The following is a 15,725-nucleotide window of genomic DNA, read 5'->3' on the forward strand; positions in this document are numbered from 1 at the left end:
TAGAAGAACTTTTACTTAAGAATTCAAGCAAACGTTCCAGCTTACTGAAAATCAACCGATACAAAAGCATGTTTCTCTTAAGAAACATTTAAATTTGATGTGGGGTTAGCTTAGTGCTCACTTCGAAAGATCTCTCACGAATGCTCCTATATTCTTTGCTCCTCGATCCACCATTTTCTTAAACGAATTTATTATTAACTAAGTGTGCTTTCTTTCCTTTTCTGCTGCGTTTCGAGAAACCTGCTCCGATTTCTATCGTCAAGAATGAACAGTTACACGCTGAAAATTTGCTTGTAGTTGAAACTTCATTTATCACTGTTCGAAGGCGCGAAATCTGTTGCTTTCCACCGCGTCCAGCCGCCGTCCTGTCGTGGCAAAGGTAAATGAAGGGTCTAAAACCCACCGAGAACGATCCTCCGCGCGGCAGGTTAATCTCCATTGCAAAACTTCGGCTTCACTCGTCGGCTCGCTCGTCGAGTTTAATATGCATCTTCTTAACGGAAGATCTGCCAAGAGGCTGGTAAAGCACGCGCGTTACCAGCGTCCGTGTGGCACGCAAAACACGATACCCGTTACTTCGACGCGCGCACAAATTGTTATTATCGCTGTTGTTATTATTGCGGTTCGCGATAAAGCTGCGGTCGAACAACAATGGTCCTTCGCGGCCAACGGACGCGTAATTGCCGATCCTGCGCACTAACTTTAATTGTAAATTAGCGTACGAGCGTCGGGAGCATTATGATACAGGCGAAAGGGAGAGACGGGGTTAATCACCCTATCATCTCGTTAACGATGTCGCTATCGAAATTCTGTTTGGGGGATACCCTTAATTATCGATATTTTGAAATTTTCAATCGAATTACACGCTTGTCGAGGACCTTTCATGTTTATGTACACGCTGCAAAACAGTGTACGAAAGTTTTGAAAGTATCAAAAGCTTCTCAATTAATTGAATTAACACTTTCAGTGTCGGGCATACTTGTGAAAATACTTATACAACTAAACTTATATTCTTATACAATTGAAAACTGTATAATGTAACTCCCAAAGATGAATACGAGTCTTCGATGAACTCTTCTTGCCAGGTCAGAATGCAATTACGGAGAAGCAGGATAACTAGGTGTCCTGTGGGTCGATGTAACATTTGAGTTAGTATTTAGTTTTACAGCCCGATCAAAATTCACGAATCCTATCCAGACCCATGTACGGGTGACAGAACTTTTCATTGTGGAACAAAAAAGAAATTAATTTCAAAGGTGAGACAATAATGAAAAACGTTAAATTATTTGATAAATTCAATAGTCTTAAGACAAAATTTTAACTTTGTAAAAATTTTCACGAGTTTTAGCTTGGCAGCCAACGTGTTGAAAAAAAAACAACACACACATCGTGCATCGTCTGTATTTGGAAGCTAATTCTTCCTAATGACCCAATATCACGCGATGCATGCAAAGTCAGCTCGACAGACGACACCGGAGAGCTTTGTTGGCCTGACCGAGAATGCACGCATAATGTGGCAAGCTACGTCGCGAAATGTCCAGCGACAAATGCTATTCAAGCGCGGCTCGAGCCGCGAGAAGAAGACGTATCCTCGTACCCGACGGAATAACGGCGGCATTGAATTCTATCGCCCATCGAGTGGCGTCCAGGCCTTGGACCATTTCGCCCAAGAGGCTGTGGCCACCTTCGGATGAAGGAACTACGACGTCCCCGGTTCCTATTGTCTAAGGAACGAGCTATCCCCCTTTCGGAGGGCCTCGAGAAAGCAGGGCGAATCGATGCCAGAGGAAGACAAACGTCGGCTTGCGCGTGCACTTGGCATTTTGCAAGCTACGCCACTGTCGGTGTCAGCGGCACGCGTCAATCCCGCTTGTTCGAGCCGCAGTCACGTTCACCTGAACGTCCCCGTTCGAAACGTCTCTTAATTAACCCTTGCGCCGGGGTTTCTTCAGCTCGATTCAACGGAGAGAGGAAATTATCAAAGATAATTTCTTCCTCGGCTTTATCAAATCTGGAAAGGAGTTCGACCATTCTAGCTAGTAAAACGAACATTTTTTAAAGAAATACAGGCACTGAATAGATAGACTTTCTATTTCCAGTCGGAATATTTTGTAATTTCAAAGGAATAGGGAATATTTTTCAATACTTAATTGATTGCACGCTCGAGAGACGATTCAGAGCGTTAAAGTGATAACTGCTCGAGCATTTTTATTTCGATACAGACATATGTCTTCCCAGGTGGGTCGGGGGGAACAGGTGCTCCGAATTCGAGACGAAATTGATTACCACTTGACCCTCGATTGCTTTCACCGCGGGTGCAGGCACGAACCTAACCCGTATTCGGTTCAACGATGACACAGTTCCGCGCGCGAAAGGGAAATTCGTCGTTTCTGCGCTCGCAGCGCATCAATATCGACCTCGATCCTCCGCGACGGGATATTATGCCACGATCGCTTACGCAACGAGCACGTGGCGTGTAGCTTGGAATGCTCTTGATTTCGTTGACCAGTCGAATTTCGGAATTCCCTCACAATTTGACCGAGTCGTGATAGGTGATAAAACGTTCGAATCACGCATGGTCTTTACAAATTATATTCAATTTTCATGTGCTTTGCTGTGTGATCGATTATCCGATTTATGCATAGTTGCCTCTTCGAGAAGAACAAAGATACCTGTGTCTGGAACTCATTATACCATTGGGGACTGTTACGAGATGCAAAATACCTGTCGTCACTGCTATTCGTGCCTCGCCTCGCTTGCAACCGAGTGCGCTCAGATCGAAGATATAAGACATACCATCGAACCGATTGATTCGACACGATCGCGAGACAAATTTGCGCTCGTTCCGATCCTCGATAAATCCAAACAACGATACCGCCGTCCCGAAAACGAAACAAAACAAATTCTACAGTTCTAATCGATACCCTACTAATAAAAAATGTTACGCAGAGTTAATAATCCATCAAGTTTAAAAAGAACTTCGACATACATAAATCAACCCGCTTGGTTAATATTACTTTTTTCTTTCTACCTGGCCAGACTCCAAAGACGTCCGAACGCGAGTCAACGCATCATTAATTAATCCTCCTGTAACAAAGACAGCATCGGTCTTCGTTTACCTCCACACGAGCAAGGCTCCTTTGTCCAATTATCTCCATGTTGTTGGGAGACCCGTATCAGCATTTTTCTCGCGCCTTTGAAATAAATTGAGTTGGGAGGAACAAAGCTTGGAAACTGACCTAACCCAATCGACCCTTTTTCGAGTCGATCTCGTTCGAGCGCGGGCAACGAGCGAGTCACCGCTAAAGCCACATTCACGCGTGCTCAGCTGGCTATAAATAGAAACGCACGCACGTTGTTATTTCTCTTTAATCCGGAGAAATAGCGAGATATCTCGTCGCCCGGTTCGGGACCGGTTCGGGACCGGTTCTCTGCCGACGCGTTCGTCGGAGCCCCGCCGCCCGTCACATCTTTAATGCCCCTTTAATGAAGAGGTTCCCACGAATATCCTAATTACCTTGAAATTACTGCGACGCGCGCCGTTAAATACCGGAACCAATTGTAGGAGGCCGAACGAAAAAGGTACGGAGAATTCGAGCCCACAGAGGAGGAAATCCTCAGATTTACAGTCAATCGCTATATCTACACGACCAATCCCGCATCGAAGCGTATTTCTAGGATCTGAGATCTCTAGGCTTTGAGATATCTAGGCTCTGAGATGTCTAGGGTTTAAAATCTCTAAGCTTCGAAATCTCTAGGATTTTGAGATCTCTAGGCTTTGAAATTTTTAAGCTTCGAAATTTCTAGGCTTTGAATTCTCTAAGCTTTGAGAACTGTAGGCTCTGAGCTCTCTAGGCTCTAAGCTCTCTAGACTTTGAAATCTCTAAGCTTCGAAATCTCTAGGATTTTGAGACCTCTAGGCTTTGAGATCTGTAGGCCTTCACCTCTATAGATCCTGAAATCTCCAGGCTTTCGACTCCCTAGGCTTTCAGATTTCTAAGCTTTGAGCTCTTTAGGCCTTCGGCTCTATAGATCCTAAGATCCCTAGACCTTGAAATCTTTAAACTTCGAAATCTCTAGGCCTTCAGCTCTACAAGTCTTGAATAAAAACTGTCGAAAGACACAGAGGCCCTTAACCCTTACTGAAATCCAACCACGAAACGCCGATTGCATACAAAACGAATTACAGCGATTCGCGAATTCCAGTCGTTCGACGACTACAAATTTCCACGGCAGGGTTCGAGCACGCGCGCATTCTCTTCCTCTTCCGTTACGCGCATCCTCCGGCACGTTTTACACGCGCCTGCTGACTATTTCCCGCGGGACCCGTATCGGCGGTGTTTATTCGTGTAATTTGCGAATATAAATCACGCGACCACGGGCCCCGTATAAACCGTTTGCGCGGCGTAATTTATGGCCGAGATAATTTGTCGCAGCCGAGCGAGAGGAACTTGATTAAAATATCGTTAGAGACCCCGAGCGCACGCATGGAATCCGCCTGGCGAACGTCCGCGTTCCTTCCGCTTCGTTGGAACCATGTCTGACCAGTCGCGACTATTTGCGACTATTGACGACTGTCAACGGCTGGTCGTGATTATCGATGACTATACGTGACTACACTCGATTATCAATGAATGTTATATAAATGTATGTGACTATACCGGACAATCAAGTATTCGTAATTACGGATGACTACATGTAACTTTGAGGTCTCTAGGCTTTCAACTTTATAGATCCTGAAATCTCCAGGCTTTCGACTCCCTAGGCTCTTCAGATCTCTAAGCTTTGAGCTCTCTAGGCCTTCAGTTCTATAGATCATGAGATCTCCAGGCCTTCGACTCCCCAGATATCTAGGCTCTGAGATTTCTAGGGTTTGAAATCTCTAAGCTTCTATCCATGACTATTTATGTCTATTTGTGGATATCCGTAAATATTCATGGATATCGACGAATATCAACGATGACTGCTGATGTCTGATTCATACGTATTGTTTGAAATAATAAATACTGTTCGCATCCTCTCTCCATTACGAATTTCTAGTCTGAAACATGTCAACACACGCAAGTGATCGTTGCAGTAATTGCTGCCATGGCGTACGTAGGCAGATCACGTCTTACTTAATCGATTTGTCGCGTTTTTGCGAGTGCGACTGGATAACCCAAGGCTAAATATACGCGTACCGGTCGTGGACACTTGCAGGTCTGCCCGTGAACGTCGACTTCCTGGTTGTGCAACGGAGGATCGCCGTGAAACCGATCCGACGAAAATTGCGTCAACGGGACGAGACAATCTACGTCAGAAAGGAACCCGATTAAAATATCCGGCGATGGTTTCGTAGCGGCGCTGCGTTTATAAGACGTATCGGAAGACAGATTCCCGCTAGATAAGCCTCCAGGAGGTAAGTAAAATAAGCTGGTAGATTAATCGACTCGAGCACGAAGCACGAGGAAAGACGCGAGCAGAGAGAAGAGAGATTGGTCGAGGTTCTCAACACTTTCACCGAATAACGCCCGCGTGGTAACGGTCGCTAATTGCTCCTAGTAATTTTAATTAATACCAGCAACCGGGGACGACGGAAATTTCATGTTGCGGACATCAAAGGTGGAATCAACGACGGCTGGACGCATCATTGCCGTAATTACTGGCACACTCGACGCTCCTCGAACAGCTGGGCGGTCTGACGACCCCGAAATTCTTTCCAGAGAGTATATAATCGCAGGGGAATCTCGTAATTTCGCGAAACGACGCGCTGCGCCCATTAAATAAGTAATCGTTCCAGCTGAAAGGGCAGCACTTTTTTTGGGCGAATTTACACCAAGCGAAGGGTGCATCCAACGCGTTCCAGATTTTTACCGTTCGTTTTGCGTGCATTCAGGGTACGAACAATATTTTTTTCGCATCGACAAAATAAATAATTGTTAATTGAAAAGGGGCTCTCTGTAGGGAGTAATCATGAGGCTGAAAGGGAAGCGTTTTTGGGGGAATTTATTCCACGTAAAGGGTGCAACCAACGCGGTCCAGATTTTTACTGCTTGTTTTGCATGCCTTTGTGATGTAAAAGATATTTTGTATATATCGATCAAGTAATCAATCTTTAATTGAAAAAAAAGATAGTGTTCTCCCGAGAAAGTAATTTGGCTGCAGAGTAATCAAATAATAAAATGGATATTCTCATTCAAAAGTCAAAGTATTCTATAGCCTGCAAAGGATTGAAACGAACCACAGTTTTATTACTAGACTCCTAAAAATGAATTCGAGGCACAGGAGAGTTTGAATCGCCAAGGAAAGTAGCGTCTCGCTGGAAGCGACGATGGGAACACGGTTCCCCAATTTCCCGACCGAAACAATGATGGAGAAAGAGGCGGAGAGCAGCACGAGCGTTGCGTAAGGAGAGGATCGCAACGAGGAAATGTTCTTCCTATTTTTTCCCCATTCTGAGAATCGCAACGCGCGGAGTCGCACGCGATACTCCGATCCCTGTCGCGGACGAACATCCTGCCTTAGTTTCCCGTGGCTCTTGTAGGATGTCCTGAACGACTATGCGAACACCTGAGGCGCAATATTTACACATTCCCCAACAGTAAATTGCTACACAGTGCTCTTGAGTTTCTCGATATCCTTCCAGCTCCGAAGCTAGAGAGCGCAGACTTACTTCGATTACAGTCTGGCCATTTTTGTAGATGGAAATTGTGTGTCTATTGAAAAATTATTATATATGCCCTAAATTTTATATTTTCATCTACCAATTACGCGAGTTTCATTGAAAAATCGATAAAATTGAGAACGGTATAACCATTTCTATCAAATTACGGGCGTTAAAATACCTCAGTCCTGGCCATCAGAAATACCTCTGCTGGGAGATAATAAAATGTCGCGTAATTATAGAGGATCGGCCTCGGGCGGAATAGAACGATCACGAATTACTTGTACGCCCCATTCACCGCCCCTGGAGTCCATAGAAATCTCTCTCTTGGTCGTTGTTCCCTCGACAAATCGCGTTTCCGCGGTCTTTCAATTACAAAATGGATCCTCCCTCCTTTGCGAGCTCCCACGAGGCGGCGAATTGAATCAAACCATCGATCTGATGTACAAAGTGCCATCCCCGTTGAATTTACCTGGTTCATTGTCGATCAAGTTGAATCGTTGATCGGGACGCGGGACACGAGCAAACCGAACCGATCCCGTCGTTCAAATATTTCCTAAATTTCGAATTACAAATCTCGCGCCACCCCGATACATCTGCAGTGCAGACACTGCATCATTGGCAAAGTGTTTGTGATTGGATATGGTAAGATATGGATATGGATTCTAGGCTGTGAGATCTCTAGGCTTTGAAATTTGTAAGCTTCGAAATTTCTAGGCTTTGAATTCTCTAGGCTTTGAGAACTCTAGGCTCTGAGCTCTCTAGGCTGTAAAATCTCTGCGCTTTCGGCTCTCTAGGCTCTGAGATCTCTAGGTTTCGAAATCTTTAGGCTTCGAAATTTCTAGGCTTTGAATTCTCTAAGCTTTGAGTACTCTAGGCTCTGAGCTCTCTATGCTTTAAAATCTCTGCGCTTTGAGCTCTCTAGGCTTTGAAATCTCTAAGCTTCGAAATTTCTAAGCTCTGAGATCTGTAGGCTTTGAAATCTCTAAGCTTCGAAATTTCTAGGCTTTGAATTCTCTAGCCTTTGAGATCTCTACGCTTCAAAACCTCTGCGCTTTGAATTCTTTGGGCTTTGAGCTCCCCAGGCTCTGAAATCTCCAAGCTTCGAGATCTCTAGACTCTTCAGCTCCATAACTTCCGAATTAAAAACTATCCAAACCGTCCTCGATCTCCCCTATCCTTCGGCTGACCCACTGCGGGAATAGCAAGATCGTCGAAGCCAGCCAGCCATGCAGACCGATCGCGAATGAGAACGAGGAAAACGCCGCCCGTCAGACCAAGGGGGGAAAAAAAGGAACGGCGTGGACAAGCATTGCAAAGTCGGTTATGTTCGCTATTATTGCGGCGGGGCTGGTACACGCGAGCGGAACTTTTACATAATACGGCAAGCTGGTCGCAACAGGCGAGTTTAGCCTTCGTTGGAGCGAGAAGAGGTGAATAGGCTGGCGGGTACGGTAGGTGGGTGAGTGGGTGACCAGGTAGGTGCGCGAGATCTGGAATAGTCGATTTCTATTCTTCGCCGCTGCCTCATCGAGCAGGCGTTCTCGCGATCGCCACGAGGATTCGATCCTGATCTGGCTTCGTAGATCCTACACGTAGATCCGGCTTTGCGGCGAAATCTTTCGCGTTTATCGAGGTGGCCAGCACCATTCTCGAAACGTTTTGAGCGAACTCGCGTCTAGAATACTGGACACACCCTGTATGTATCGCCTTTGAACTTTTCAGCAGAATTCTATTCCGACGATAGAGGAATAATAACTTTGTACGTAACTTCAACTGCTTGGATAATAAAATTGGCAAAGGAATTTTCTATCTGCCGTTATCTAACGAACCACCGGTGCTAATATTCTTAGGAATTAACCTAATACGAACCTAATACTAGTTATTTTTTCCACGTGGATATCCTGCATACTTCAGTTCCAGACATTTGTTAGTTCGAAAAAGAATTCTGTCTATCTCTAAATGCAAATCGACGATCGAGGAGCTAATTATCTTGTATGTCGATTCGTTCCTTTCGCGAACCCGAGCACCGTAGCACGCGTTTCAAGTACGAATTGTCGCCTTATGGGTAGTGGACAAGATCAGGTGCGGGCAAGATCAACGCGTAAGACCGTTGATGTAAGAGGCCGCGAGTGTACGCCAGGTTAATTGCGTAAGGTGAAATTTCGCCGGGAGGTACATCTCCCTTGCGTTCCCTCTCGATTCTGCGTAGCCGACCGTGCTGTCGCCGACAATAAAACAACCTTCAAACGAGTTATGCGCATTAATGCTCGCAAATCCTAGCGTTATTAATATCGTTGATAGATACCACGCGGATACGCCGAGAACCAGAGATTTCTTAATCGTGGCCAAGCTATACGTCAAAAACAAGAAGTTTTCTAATTGGAGATGCGAGCTGACGAGTTAATTAAAATGATGATAACATAATTTAATTACGGAGGAATTACAAATTTCAGAGGAAAAATATAGAAGACACGGATGCTTCGTTGTTCGAAGGTTTGAATTGGAGCGAATTAGTGTATAGAAATGTTATGTAGTTGAAGCTCTATAGCTGATTAAATATTTCTAGTATGTAATAGTTATGTAATCGATGGATACTAATTCTCGATACTTTTGTGTGTAACTGGATTCACTGAACCTGTACACCTCTTCTGGAGTTCTCATCAGAGTCACGCGAGGCGCCTACAGAAACGAAGGTGTACGAGATGTGGTAATGAAATCCTACGAAAATAAAAGTACAAAAAAAAAATGGATTCAATAACAGAAACGTTCCAAAAAGAGTTCGGCAATTTTAATCGCGAAACAGTAGCGCCGATCGCGAACCCCGAAAGGCGATTCAACGCGGAGGAATGTCTTGGCGCGCGCTAGGCGTCCTCCGATCCTCGCGCGTTTTCCCTTTCCTTCCACGAGGCGTCCCCCTCGCTGCGTAATTGGGAAGTTCCCGGGAGTATCGATCGATCGATACCACGGCATCGACGCCGGATCCTGTGTGCGGAACCTTGGAATTCCGTGAATTCCCGCGGTACCGTTCGGCGCAACACCGCGCGTACGCGGGAGCTTCATTCGACACTGTGCAGGACTCTCGAGATCAGTGGCGTAGAGTCCTCTTCTTCCTAGCCTGGCCAGAATTGATATTCGCAGAGAACCACTGCGATGGAGAGTCTTCCCGGTGGGAAGATCGTCTCTTGCGACTGGGAAGGGGTCAGACTATCGACTTTCCGTCCGTTAAGGTTTGATCGAGGTACGGTGGACGAGGTAAAATGCTGTGGTCTCTATAAATGCTATGAGTATTTCTATCAGAATATATCAGTTTCTATTTATTTCATTCATTTTCCTCTTTCAATTTACTTCGTTGATATCCAGTTTGCATTTATTTCGTCATTCCACTTTCTATTCGTTTCATTGAAGGTGGACTCTCGGTTCTTTTCATTAACGTTTCATTTTCAATCCGTGCGTGAAGTAATTTGTTTGTTTATTTGTTTTTGCACTTTTCTGGTACTTACTTTACCCAGATCTTTTTTCCTTACTATCTTTTCATTTTTTTTCCATTACATATCTTATGCCATAGGCTGTGAAGTAATTTCCTACGTAAACAAGGGTAGTATCGTTCCTTTTTTTCACTCTCAATTTTCTTCACTGCCAATCAGACGCCCTATTGTTCCAAATGGACACTGTTCGATATCATAAACATCACGCCACCAAATTACCACCATTTTATTTAGCTTACTACCCCGCTAATTTTAATCCTTTCCACTCGAGAGGTGACTCCCTCGGTCACGACTAGATTTGACGCAGCAAACCAGCAATAATGTTTATTTAGGTTTAATTTCTTTGGAACTCTCAAGTCTCAAATTAGAGATCTCATCTTTGAAGTCAATCTAAGCTTACTAGAAAAAATGCCTCGAGTGCAAAGGGTTAACTTTGTACTCCTATTAACCCTTAAATGCCCTAAGTTTCAAATTCGATACCAGACTTTTAAATCGAATTGTACACTTGCAATTGGTTTGTTTTTAATATTTGCCTGTATGTACGTTACCATTGCATAATGTCCTTGTGAACAAAATAAAGGTCGACTGTCAAAATTCTTCAAATAATAAATATTGTGACTTTCAACTCCACTTTTATGAAGTTCGTTCTTAATTATTGGATGGCGCAGCACAAATTTTTTTCTTTTGCAAGCTTGTTAGAGATAACTGTATAAGATGATATAAGACCAAGATGGCCGCCTAGATTTTAAAAACTTTTGAGAAATTCAATAAATAAAGGGTTAAACTTAATTTTAAAAATCGTGCTTCTAAAGGTTAATGTACCTATCTCCATTACCATTCATCTGTGTACAACCCTGAAGGCAGACCAACACGTGCCTCCGTTGAAACCTCTCTAAGTCTCCACCAATTCTAACTTCGTCTTCCAGGGTCCTCTTCGACGGTCGATAATGGATGTCGAGGTACGTCTAGATGAAGGATCGAGGATCGAAGGTGCGCGCGGAATACGGCGTGCATCCCGTAATTCGTCGTTGGCTAGCTCCTACCCCCGTATAAATATTTACGCCGGCGACTCGAGTCGGTGAAAAATCTTTTCCATAAAATATTCATTAAGCAGATTGCATCGACGGGTATTTCTTTTTTCTTCCGTGGTTCTCGACTTGGCTTGTCTACGCTGGTGAATTTAGGTAGGCACTCGATGGCGGCCGCAGCCACGCACCATCCCAGCGGGCATGCACGCGCCCGTGCGTACACATATCTTTAATATCTCGACGACGAATCGACATTCATTAGGATGCATTGGCATTCTTTCGCCATGGGTACTCGACGAGGAAACGGGTTATGGTAGAGTCCTCGTCGCGGGCTACTAACGACCGCAGGATTCTCCCATTCGGTGCATACTCGCGGTTTTCATCCAACGTCGGCTCTACGCGACTCTTAAGAACCGTCTTGAGTATACACGATTAGGATTCGCGGCTCCCTATCGATGCTTTCAGTCATACCCAGCACCCACTCTCTAGTGCACTCTCTATTTTTTGAATATTTTCTTGGATGACCAACACGCTTAGACACAACGTAACTGTTAGCATAGATTTCTCCATAGCCAAACACCCTAATCTCAGCTCCAAATTTCTATATCCTGTTGTACTTCGTATCCTTCCTGACTCATGACCATTCCTTGATCGTCGTGACGCGTCGTAGTCCCTACCCATTACTTACCCTTTAGAAATAGATAGATTATAAAGGCTCGCAAAAACCTCAGCAAATCAGAATTCAGTTTTCACTGAAACAGTGCGAATCGTTACTGTACAAAATATAAATTCTTCAAAAGTATCTTTTTACTGTGTTGAACATTTTCCCTGGCTCGGAATCCAACAATTTGTGTAGGTTCCACGGCGAGAAGAGTTGAATTGTGCGAGCTAGGGTTTGTTTACGTAATAACTCCAAGTACACGTTGCGATTGCATTCCTTGCACTTGGAGTCCTCGAACCTCTAAGACTTTTTAATTCGGACACAGTACTTTCTAAGCGTTTCTCAATAAATTAAGTAACGCGTCGAAAGGAATCACAATTTCGCAATTGCGTCTTCGTAGATCATTTGAATTCGTCGAGAAGCGTCGACAGTGCATGCTGTCATTCAAAATTATATATTTATACCTTAACAAGGTATCTTCTACCTCGAGACCAGTTTCCTCTTACGGAACTGCCACTTGATTCAGAAACAGGAAACAGGAAATATTCGAATATATTAATTAATCGCGTTGTGGTGCAATTAACCCTTTGGCTCGCCAGCTCTACGCGCCCGCGGACTGATGTGATGCATGCATTCTGACTACCCAGTGACATTTACGGGCAGCACTAACTCAGCGTTGAAACTTTCAAGCAGCTCTTATCTGACGTTGGTAGGATACGGTGGTTTATAAGCTCCAAGGTTTCTACGACCAAGGTTGGACATGGTTTGTTTATTTCCAACGGGGGTTAGAATTTAGAGCCTCGTTCGGAGCCTTATCGCGCACGAACGGGTATTTAGATATTGGAATACTCGAACCTGGAAGAACGAGCGAGCTCGTAAGTACGCAGTCTTTTAATTTTTAGTGGAAAAATGAATTTATTAAGAGCCGAGAAAGTTTTAGATTCTCCGTTTCTATTATCAATAGGAGTAAGTGACCAATTGGAGCCCGCATTGGTTTTTTTTTTATACAGAATGTCTCGTAGCTGGTGTATAGTGTAAAATGTAGAATAAAATTTTGTCACGACGCTTTATTTTCGAAAAAAATTGAGTTTGAAAATTGATCGAGTACGCGTGTACTTGATGTAGCTTCAGTTCCACGGACTTTACTTTCTTCTTGTGCGTATGATCAACAATGAAATTCGTCGAGCGAAGCTGGTCCAAAGTGCACGCGTACTCGACGAATTTTCAAACTTATACTTTCCGAAAATAAAGCGTCATATGACAAATTTTGTTCAACATGTTGTGTATGTTCATGGGGCGGACGGATCCGGAACAGGGAAGATAAGTGAAAATATCCTTTGTAAAAATTATACCCAATCCTTTACTAAACACAATATGTCGCCATACTCGAAAACAATCTAACATTGTTGCCAAACATTGTTGCCACGCAACAGTATATTTTCGATTGAATTTTTTACGCAGAATCACCCCCTAAGGTCCATTTACACATATCCGTAACGTCACGGAGCGGTGTCAGACGCATGTGAACATGCCCATTCAAAAACAACAGAAGAATATTTAAAATCACTGACACTGATGGAACATTACGGAACTGGCACGTTACTGAAATGTGTAAATAGACCTCTATTCGCTTGTACCACCAGTTACGGGCCGCCCTGCATAAATATGATATTTATACCCCTTTTTATAACAATTACTTGAAGAAACTTGATTCGTCCTCCCCTGTCTATATATTTCGTTGAGTTACCAAGGCGAATACCTAGTATCAGACGCTTATAGCAAGAAACGATCCTTTCGGCTACCGGAATCCCTTTCAGCCTACGCTGTGGGATCGTTTCTCCACTGTCAATCCCCGACGGCAGCTTTAACCGCGATATTTACGGACAGGGGGTGCAACGCGAGCACGCAGAGAGGGATAGAACGCCAACGCAATCAACGAGGATCGATTGCATGGAAATAAGCGAGCTCTGCATTAGCCTAATGACCGCGAGTGCGGGTGATCCGATGATCTACGTTCGCTACCCTCGCGGGGAGACGTCGCATGGATCATCGTCGCGCGATTCCCGCCGCGGATCGTCGCAATTACGTCGACTATTAGTCACTCCGTTTTTCGCCAATTGATATCAACCAGAAGAACCGAATCCGGATTTTGAAAAATATTAAAATTCTTAGCTACGTTGTCGGGAATGATTTACATCAAGTTATGGACTCTGACTATTTTCAGAGAAATTATCTACTTCGTTGCGATTACGAGTACCTAAGTGTGATAAATACCTGCGACGAGAAACTTCTTTCAGAATTAACCGTGGATTCGTCTATGCGTTAGGTTTTGGAGACTTACCTGAAACAAAAAGGAAAAATCGAGTTAGTGATAAAGAGTGATTTTAGCTTTGGGTATTTTGTGTTACACGGTCTTGTTTTTTAGAAAATCGGTTTTGAATCGGACACGACCAGGCAGAAGACGGTTAGCCGTATGCGATATGGTCATTTGTATACCATGCTAAATGTATCCATCCGTTTCATCCGCTCTATCAACTAACCAGAGTAATGGCGCAGCTCGATAAAGAACGCTGGCCAAGGATACAGCCGATAAAGCGAGCGGGAGATTTAAACGCGGCAATTAAGCAACCATCTGAGGCCGAACTCGCGTTTCCACGATACACTTGTTCCGATTGGAGATCCCTCGGAACTCCCTCGCATAATTGGACGAGTGCATTTCGCGCCATGGAAACGCATCTTTCGTTTAGATGCGCGGGATATATATAAAACTAATGAAATTTAATCCTTCGTTAATCGGACTTCTTTTTTGAAACAATTTATCAATATGTACTCCAAATTGTATAAAATGGCGTATGTCAAGGTTTCGATCTCTGTTTCGTGGAGCCAGATGCTCCCCTGCCACCGTTACCTCCGTATTTTTTGCAACCGTGTAACTTCCGAACGTTTGTTTCAGAAAATTCTATTATTTTCGTTTGCGCGGACGTGCGCCTCCGGAAACGAACCATCGACCTCGACAAATTCACCGGGTAAACCGACACCGGCGTTGATATGACGCGAAAAAAAAGAAATCCGACGAAACCAACGATGCTGGGCAAAATGGAGCCTGTATACCATCCACAGTGCATCAACGCGCATCGAACAATTATGAATACGCATGTTACATATTTCTGTCTTGCGTTGAATTGCAATCTCTCTATCACTAAAAATTCTAAGAATCGTAAGGTAAACACGATCATTTTTAAAACGCTACTCGATTCTACTGAAATTCGCTAACCAACACAAGACAAACTTATGCCGAAAATTCTTTAAAATTTTAACCCTATGCACTCGAGAGATGACTCTCAGTCACCACTAGGTTTTCTTTAGGATTAATTTCTTTGGAACTCGAAGTGTCAATAAAATCCCAAATTAAGGATCTCATTTTCGAAGTTAATCTAAGCTTACCATTCGTGACAATAGAATACTAAGAAAGCATCTCGAATTGCTGATAGATACCAGAAAAAAGGCCTCGAGTGCAAAGGGTTAAACCCACTAGTATTTAAACTTCTTTTCTCGTCAAGTTTCTGTTGCTCCAAAGACCACGATTACATTCCCTCCATCGTTTACGCATCGACCAACGATTATCACCGACTAACAATCAACGCGACAGTTTCGATAACGCATGTAACACAGAATAAATTTCACAAAGCTGATTGTATGCGAGTGCCAGAGAGGACAACGGGTCCAAATGGGTTCGACGAGCTCGAGGAAAGAATTAATGGCGCAATTTTGCTCAGGTCTCCCCGTAGGTGGTCGGCCAATAACGGAACGAGATTTTTGGCTGCGATTTATCGTACGTAGACCGCCCCCCTCGCCCCTCCGGTGGCTCGTCCTCGTTGGTCGGCCTTTTAAATCACGCGGACGCG

General features: G+C 44.1%; 1 protein-coding gene across 8 annotated transcripts in view; it reads right to left on the bottom strand.

Moving 5' to 3' along the window:
- The window catches only part of LOC128873842 (SH3 and multiple ankyrin repeat domains protein 2), a 206,120-nt gene that overhangs the window by 133,511 nt on the left and 56,884 nt on the right, over positions 1-15,725 (bottom strand). The window contains exon 2 of one of the 8 annotated variants that reach the window (XM_054117744.1): positions 14,095-14,161. The exons of the other annotated variants lie outside the window; for them this stretch is intronic. The gene's annotated coding sequence lies outside the window, so the exon portion shown is untranslated. The remainder of the gene's footprint in view (positions 1-14,094; positions 14,162-15,725) is intronic. 8 annotated transcript variants of the gene reach the window in all.

Source organism: Hylaeus volcanicus, chromosome 3, assembly GCF_026283585.1.
Source record: "Hylaeus volcanicus isolate JK05 chromosome 3, UHH_iyHylVolc1.0_haploid, whole genome shotgun sequence".
NCBI classification, from domain to species: domain Eukaryota; kingdom Metazoa; phylum Arthropoda; class Insecta; order Hymenoptera; family Colletidae; genus Hylaeus; species Hylaeus volcanicus.